The sequence below is a fragment of the Myripristis murdjan genome, chromosome 17 (genome assembly GCF_902150065.1).
Source record: "Myripristis murdjan chromosome 17, fMyrMur1.1, whole genome shotgun sequence".
Taxonomy (NCBI): Eukaryota; Metazoa; Chordata; class Actinopteri; order Holocentriformes; family Holocentridae; genus Myripristis; species Myripristis murdjan.
The window spans coordinates 16435198-16444426 of NC_043996.1; positions in this window are offsets into that span (position 1 = coordinate 16435198).

The window sequence follows — 9229 nt, forward strand, 5'->3', positions numbered from 1 at the left end:
GTCTGCAAGACTAAAGGTCAGATGTGTTGATTTGTCTGCCATAAAGCCAACTGATTAGGTCATTACCTCCTGAGAGTAGAGCAGTAGTAGTTTCATGGGAGATACAGAGTTATTTCTATCTGTAAAATTTAAGTTCAGTAAAGAGAAAGATATAAGATAATGATAAGTGACTGAAAAAAAAAAAAAAAATCAGATAGAGCCTTTTCCAGTAAGATGACATTTCTACTTTAGAGAGTTGGTGGCAATATAGACATCCATTTAAGGGGCTCACGGAAAACTAGAAGTGAAGGAAGGACAAGTGAATAATCTTAAATATGTTCTTTATTCAAAGTGTGACTCCTACACTTTCAATATCTTAAGACTCAAAGTACCACACCTCGAAGCAAGCACACTGTCCATGCTGCTTTAACAACCTTGGTGCCCCCAGTAAAATGCTCACTTACTGCTGTCCTGGCTTTTCCTGAAGTGATTTAGTGCTTATATGTAATTTAATGTTTACAACTTACTCCTTCACACTAAAAGCTATCAAGTTCCACAGAAGGACTATAACAGCCCCCAGCTGCTCCTGTTTATATTTGTGTTTCAGTGCGAGCTGGAAGGCGAAAAGAGGAGGAGGAGGTACAGGGGACAAAAAGCAAGAGGAGAAGAAGGAGAGTGACAGACAGAAACACAGACAGACAGATTGGGGGATACAAAGGATAAAGTGTGGCAGATAGCAATCTGGCACGGGCTACAAGGGGATAAACAGAGAATGTAAAAGACAGGCAGAAGAAGGAAGGGAAAAGATAGACAGAGAGCAGAAATCAAGAGTGAAGGAGCAGTGACAGAGAGGGGCTGCAGACAGCCAGCCTGAGCGGGTGTGAATGGTCTCACTGTTATCCCTGCTGCCCACACAGACAGCCACACAGCAGCCGTGTGAGCAGGTGCTAACCCCACCACACAGCAACCACAGGGAACAACAGGTGCAGCCACTGTTTCCTTTAGACTCCCTTTGGAAGGCGGTCTAACATTGCACCATCGCAAACATACAGGAGCACAGCAACACCAAAGCAAAGCCTTCTAACATGAAAATACCCACCTCCATACTGCCCAGTACCAAGTAAAGGGAGGCACGCGGATATTTGAAAAAAACATGCACAGGCCGGGCTTGAGTAATTCAATTAAAAAAATAATTATGCTGCAAACAAAGTTGGAGCCACTTGAACCAATAAACTGGAGGAGGCCGCAGGTAAAAGCGATCCGAGAGAGCCTTAGGGTGAGACAAGTGCCCACGGGGACATTTAATGAGCTCTATTGATCACATAGGACCCTATTCAATCACACATGCTAAGCCGCAAACAGGGCCTCTCAAGCACAGAAAAAAAATTAGATTGGATTGTAGCTTGGATTTTCATAATTCGACTACTCACAAAGGGAGTAAATCAACCGCATATTAATGTGTGGGGGTTGCTGAGAGTTATTTGCTACGAACTGTTTAGAATGTCAGCCCTAGATTGTGTGTGTGTGTGTGTGTGTGTGTGTGTGTGTGTGTGTGTGTGTGCACGCGCATATGTGTGTGTTTTAAATACAGTGAGATAAAAGAAAAAAAGGGGATTGCAGGAAAGAGAGAGATGTTACCGAGCAGATTCTCCGTTGGCTGTTGCTATCGCCAAGAGAATACGTCAAGGAATCAGCGACAAATTGCCTCTCTTTACCTCTGGTACACAGAATAACACCGACTGGCTGGAATACTCCAGGTTGTAATTCTATTGGGCTTTAAGTTGTGCACCTAGTGAACCTGAAATTTTCTATTTCTGCTGGTCACTTTTTCCTCAATTGCATCAGAGAATGAGTTTGATACTTCTGACAAAAACCTAAGTATATTTAAATACAGAGACACTGCTTTAGAGCTGCCATATTTAAAAAATAATAAAAAAAAAAAAAAAAAACTTAATGCTGGTCAGTCAATTAAGGGACTACGGCAGCTCTATGTGTTTTAATTTAGTTCGGAGATGCCTCCCTCCCACTGCTGTGCTTGATTTAATGCTAATGTGCATTCTTTTAATGTCTGGATGAACTTAAGGTGAATGCAAGAAGATGCTATATCATCCACCATCTGCCCTAAAAGTAACCACATGTCTCTGCTTTTGAAAGAGGAGCTGTTCCGAGGGTGTTTCAGAGACAGTATAATTCATTCATACGAGGCCAGTTTATATCAGATAAAGCAAAGTCGTGTCTAATGTCAAGAGATTTGAAGGAATGCTTATTTTCCTCAAAAGTAGCCGGATATCTTTTTGATGTTCCGCTTTCACACAGAGTCCAGTGTTTATCTGGTGGCAGGGCGGCCGTCTTTAGCACAAAATCAACACTCTAAAAGGGAGCGGAGTAAAGTCCAGATACCTCGAGGCAGTGAGATCAGAGGGACGTGGTTGGGCAGGCATCTGCTCGCTGACCTATTCCAGCGGGGTCCTCCGTGCGGGGACCTTGGGGAGTCATTCTTCAGGATTAAGGGGCCAGAGGTTTTGGAGCCATGCAGGCATACTTTCTTTTGCTTGTCAGAAACCTGTGCTTTTTAGCAAGACAAGTATTCAAAACAAACTGACTTGTGGAAAACATTCTCAGCGATGGCATGAAAGGCCTCCATTAGCCTGATGGGGCCCTTTCAACAAGTCCTTTCAGATGTTTGACCAGGATGGGAGCGAGGAGATTGACATAATGGGAGGTAAATAGGCATAATAGAAGTCAAAGAGCTCTAACTATGACAGACTCAGGTAGTTAGGTAGCCAGAACATGTGGGTTTGGCTGATGCATCGGCCCCCCCATATTGTGTTACAGTGCTTTGAAGTTGCTTCCAAAGAAAGGGTCCCTTATATACAGCACTGTAGCTATTCATATTCAGTTTTATGACCCTCTGTCATCATTGATTTCTCCCCTGAGGTGCTGCCTCTTTTCAGTGCATCCCTGCGTTCTCTGTGTGCTTCTGCACTTTATACAGCGTGGTTATTTTTCCACATGTGGCTCTCTGTACCCACTCACCTCAGCAACACCTCTGAAACACCTTCATTGTGAGAGTCAGGTAGATAATAGCATATAGATGTGTGAAAGTACAGGTGTAGTGTGCATGTGTGTGTGTGTCTCTGTGTGTGTGTGCTGTGGTCGTGTATGTGCAGGTGTTATACTGAGGCCATCTACCACAGGAGTCCTTCATGTTTTGGTTCAAGACCGGTTCAGTGAAGCAGCAGCGACGTTGGGGCTGTACTAGATTTTCTTGTATAAAATAACTCGACAATGTAGAAGGACGCCCTGAAGTGTATCAGAGCTGTTATGAAATGGCCAAAGTAAACAGTAGTAAACACAAAGGCTTTACTGGCTCACTGTATCTTTACAAGTTGGCTCATCTCTAAAATAAACCACTCTTTGCATGGGGTGAAGTCCACACATTCACAATAAAGCCCCTGTCAGTTTGGTTGCAAATGAAACTGCAGCTGTTTCAATTAAGAAAGATGAAGGTATTCTAATTTCTTACCCTCGGTGACCTCATTTACATGACAAAATGACCGTCCACTTCATGCTTTCACTGAGGCATGCACGCATGCACACACACACACACACACACACACACACACACACAACACACATACACACAGAGAGAGAGACGAAACACACAAATAAAGCAGTAACCTTTTCAGAAATGCCACTGCTTTGCCATTTGACTTTACGTTTTTGCACAAAATTAATGGAACCGTATAGATTTCTTGGAAGCCTGGTCTATCTTCTCATATTTTACCGCTTTAGTTGTCCAACAAATTCAGCAAGCACCTAAGCCAATGCCAAGCTTTAGTTATGGCAGCTTAGCCAGAGGGATTTGGAGGACTTTTTTATTGGGAGATAAAGGCGCTGCCGAGTCCTTTGTCTCACAGCTACTCGAGATGGTTTTGTAGCGTGATGAAGCTTTGTTGTGGCTAATCTTTCTCTTGCCTTCTTCCTGTCCTCTCCTCCACCCATCCCTACTCCGCACAAACACAACTTTTCTCTTTTAATTATGGCTTTTCATCTGGGGCCCAGTCACAACTAAGAGAAGAGGAGCAAAGCAGAGCAGAAACGCAATTATACCTGCGAGGAGGAGAGGAGGCTCTCAGGGGAGGTGTCGCCTCTTTGTACGTGTGTGTGGGTGCGCATGTGCATGCATGAAACTGCAGCTATGTTTGTGCATGCATCTGTAGGAGTGTGCACAGTGTGTGTGTGTGTGTGTGTGTGTATCTGTGTGTCTGGGTGCCTTTTGTGTCTGTGTGCATGGGCTTATGTGTCAGTCTACAAGCAGGTTATTTGGCATTTTGATATTTGTTGTGTAGACCACCTATTGCGAGCTGTGATCCTCTTAGCAGGCTGCTGCCAGAAGAGCTATATTTACCCTTGTTATTGGTGATCACAGCACACAAAAAACAACATGTTGAGAATATAAGCTACCTTTCATTCTATGGGCCCTTCTACACCAGCGTCAGAATCTCCACTAACAGGCTATGAGATATGCTAATGGCTGCCTCACTTCCACCTTAGCAGTCTATTTATGCTGTTCATTGTTGAAGTGGAGAAGTGAAAGGCGGAAAAAATGATGAGCTGTGGTCAGTGAAAAGTGTAAGGAAAACAAACCACAAACCACATTTTTACTTTTTTCTTTGAAAGGAGTCCAATTTAATGGAATAAGATGATTATGCCTACTACTGCATATTAGGATTACACATCATTAGTGATAGCGTAAGGTGGGTAAACGCTCCCACACAGATGAAAAGGTGGGTAAACTGCTCCGTCTGTGCGCATGCTCCCCAGAGACGGGTGTCATGGACTACAGCTCGGTACAGTACAGAGTGCGCCATTAACATTGTATGACACCACAGAGCAATAACAGCATGAAAACAGGTCAAAATCCTAGGTGTGAACCCTCTTTGCTGTTATGCAATTAGGCTAGGTCTTCCTTTGTGGTGCATGTGGCTGGAGTGTGAGCGTTCGACCCTGTGCTCATAGTGTGTATCTGAGTGTGTGTGCTGCATACTCATGTGCTCGCCTCCAGCTCAGAGCTGTGCAGTGAATGTATATGTGCTTACTGCAGTCAAGCTCTGGTTAGTAACGTTTGCCCTTGCTGCAGCTTTGCACGGCACCATAAACGTTCGCGTACGTATGTGTGTGTGCATGTTGGATTGTGCGCGCGACAATACGTGCATTGCTGTCTCGGTGCGGCACCGCACATGCACACAATGAAACACCTTTTTTTTTTTAATGCAGGCTAAGATTTTGTCCGAGTGAGTCTGTGTGATTGATTTGTGTGCAAGTGCATTTCTGGGCTGTGCAAACACTCGTAAGTGTGCACATGTCCACTATTCAGTAGCTGTTAACTAGCTGCATGCATAGGCTACTGGGTGTCCATCACTAGCAGCAGTATAGCTTCAGGCAGAGGGCCTGATTGGAGGAGAAGTCTGAGGGGAGATGGAGCTCTCTCTCTGGCTAGACTCCAGCTCTGTCCATCCTATTTTAATTACCTATGGCACACACCCAGGGGAATATCTCCCTACCTCTCTGTCTCTCTATCTCTCCCTCTTCTTCTTCTTCTCTCTCTTCTCTTTTCCCTCTGTGTTCCACTCTCACTCTCCACTATACTATCTCCCCTCTCTCCCTCTCTCTATCTGTCTCTTTCTTTCTCTCGCTTTAACTGTCTCTTTTTCATTTCCCACTCACTTACTTTCACTATCTCTCTTTTCTCTCTGGCACACACACGTACACCAAATAGCACACAGTCCTAACAGCACATAGCTGCATCAAAGGCCTATGCAGAGGTAACCTTTGCATTAGCATATAAATGACCCTGTAGATTGAATAGTGTATTAGGATATTTAATGGCAAAAGGCAGATTCCCTTAACTCTGATTAGGGCTGCTCCGAGGAGACAGGCAGCCACTTGAGGGAATATCGCCTCCACGTTGATAAGATAAAGACATGACACAATGATTCCACTGTTGAGGAGAGAGAGAGAGAGAGAGAGAGAGAGAGAGAGAGAGAGTCACATGCACACCTTTGTCCTTGTTTGTGTGTTTATGGGTGTAATGGATTAGAGCAGGTGTGTGTGTGTGTGTGTGTGTGTGTGTGTGTCTGGATAAACGTATGTGTTACTCCACCCTACTCTGCCCTATTTGGTTTGACACCATGTGGCTCATTCTCTGCCAGTAGTGCAAGCTGTTAAAGGAGATTTCTGGTAGCACTGACCTTATTCCCACAGTAGCCATTTTGCATTTGCATCACACTCAAGGTGGGAAACTCTACCTGAAACACTGACATATAGTATGTAACTCAAGCATAATGCATAGGCAGACTTCAGCTAGACCCAACAGTCCTCAATTTAGCTACAAATCTTGGGGAAAGCAGCTACATCTGCTTGGATTTAGCGGCTACTAATAACAGGCCACCATAAACCCTGTTCACACTTGGTTTTAACATCTTGGGTGGTCCGATCACACGTAGCTGCTCGGGTGATGAGCTGACGGAGAGTAGACAACATGTTAGTTTTGGGTGTGTTCACATTTGGTATTAACATCAGTCGCAGGTGATCTGATCAAAAGTGGACAGCTGAGACGGATTAGCATTCACACCTGGCATTTTCACGCACCTCAAATGCATCTCCAGTGAATACCTGTCACTGTATTTGTGATTGATATCAGATCCTCCAGAATGACTTCTCTACTTTCTTTTCTTACCTTGATTCCTTTGTTTCGCCTGTCCTTTCTTCCTCCTTATTTCTATAGTCCATGTTGTCAGTGTTTTCCTAATATCCCTCACCCGTCCTATACTTTTGTCTGTGGTTCATTCACAAAGCCGGTGTGTCCTACCTCTCTATTTTTAGGATTACCTGAAGAACACACAAAAAACGCTCTATCCAACATTCTTTCCTTCCACAGAGTCTTTCAATGTTGGTGGGGACACATCAAAAGACATTAGCATCCGCACTGCAAAGCCCTTGTGGCCCAGTGTGTCCCTGACCACCTCTGCATCTCTGAGACACACTGAACCCCATTCGCACCTGTTCTTAGAGCTCCTGTGATCAGGCCACATGAGATGGATGTTAATCAAAGTCAAGTGTGAACTGCATCTACGGGAAGTGTCAGCAGATACTAAACCAGCCCAGACGGAGATACCCTGTGTACCACCAGATCGGGTCACCTGATCAAACCCAGGGAAATTCTTGATCTATAAAACATATAGGGTATGGGTTGATCGCTGCGATAGCACAAAAGACAGTTAGCAGTATTTGTTGTGGAGTACACCTTTTTTGAGGGATTAAAATAAATCTAGCATGGCATAGGAAACATAAAAACTTCCTATGCCATCGATCAGGTTTCTCTTGCATTTAGGACCACATATTGTTTTCACCTATTGTACAAAAAAGCGAGCATTCCCACATCTGCAGAGTGTTTGGGCCATTTCTCTCATTCTTGAGATACATGTTTTTCATGGAGAATCTATGAAATGATAAATATTTGCTCAGTCCCCAGTGTTTGTATGATGTGTTTCTTGGTACATAACAGTAAGGACAATACCGTATAGCCTATTTGCTCTTTCGGCCAGGGTTCCCACCTCAAGTACAGCACAATTTTAAATATGGCCAAGTGTGACTACCTAGGCAATAATGCCCGTTTGACACTTCAATCAGTGTTTGGTAACACTTAAGAAATGTGTCTATAATCTGAATTTCCATTTAATTTTAAGCTGTAGCCTGTTTTCCGGTGCCTATAAGTAGTGTTTAGAGCCTTCAGTCATGTTTATTTTTTATTTTTTATTTATATATATATATATATATATATATATATAAACATTCCATTGCCTAACTTGCTTTGTCCACCTTAAACTTCAGCTATGAATAAAAAACCCGAGAAAAAGATATTTTAAGGCGGCATCGCCCTGTTAAGACCGACTGCATTCCGGCGGACACTTTTTGACAAAATAATTAGAGCAGCGTGTGTACTGTGGTGGATTACCTTACTCAGGGATTTTTCAAGTCTGTGCCGTCAAGATGTTTTTGTATCAGAGGGAAATATATGGCAGAAAATGACATCTACAGAGGGTATGAAAGTGAAGCTTGATATCGAAAACTGCAGAAGACAGTGTACAGAGTTGCAGACACTGGTAGGAGTTATGTAATTGTCAGGAGCAACCTAAACAATTAACATAAACTTCAAACAATTCTGGCACCGTCGTTTAAAGCCAGAAGCTGGAGATTCAATTTCTATGTGTGCGACTCCAATCTGTAAAATAATAATGATCTACAGCCTGGAGCTCGATGCGCAAGGAATGGGGAATCAGCTTTGTGGAGTCTGAACTTTAGCATCTGAAGTAGACCAGAAATTTTAACACCAGAAAATACAACACGGCATGAAAATCATTCTGAATTCTGTCACAGTCGCTGTTTCCCCTTTCAATTATCTGTGTGACACCGCAGCTTAGGGGGGCAGACAAGCTCTTCTCTCTTGTTTATGGCTACAGGCAAAAATATTGTAATAGCACAGTGATGCTGTTCAATAGTACAAATTGTCAGATGGTATACAAATGACTTAGAAGCTGAATATTTAATGAAATCCTGTTCTAAGTCCAATAATGAAGCTATAGAGCTTGTGGAGGGAAGTATAGAAGTGTGAAGGTGACCCACTTCTCCCAGTTTAGCCCTTGTCTGTGTCTCTACCCTCAGGCCGTGCTGTTTTATTCAGAGCTTTTAACCTGTATACTCTCCCCAAGAATCAGGCCTCTTACAAATGAGTGGAGGGTAAGGATACCATTTAAAATTTGTTTCCCGTCTTGACGTTTATCTGTCAAATGTGCGTTATTGGAAATCATTCTAGCATGAGTGGAGGTCTAAGGACTGTAGCGGGAATAAGCTGGTAGCGTTAAGTTAGCACCAATCTGCATGTGTGCCTCGAGGGGCCCAAAGTCAAGGCTATAATGTGACCACTTACATCACATTTCTATTCTTCAATGCTCCGATGTGAACGCACAGCTGTGAACAATGAACAACCAGCTACCTCATTCAGAATGATTTATGAATGCGAAACATTGAATCTTTGTCTCCTGGAGGTGGAACCCCGTGAAAAAAGGTTTAGCAATGGGTGTCATCTCTAAGTGAAAGTGTTAACTACGACTCCTTTCCATTGCTGACCTATCGATTTGAAAAGAGCTATATTAGCTGTCCAATAGGTGCATGATGGGGGAACAAA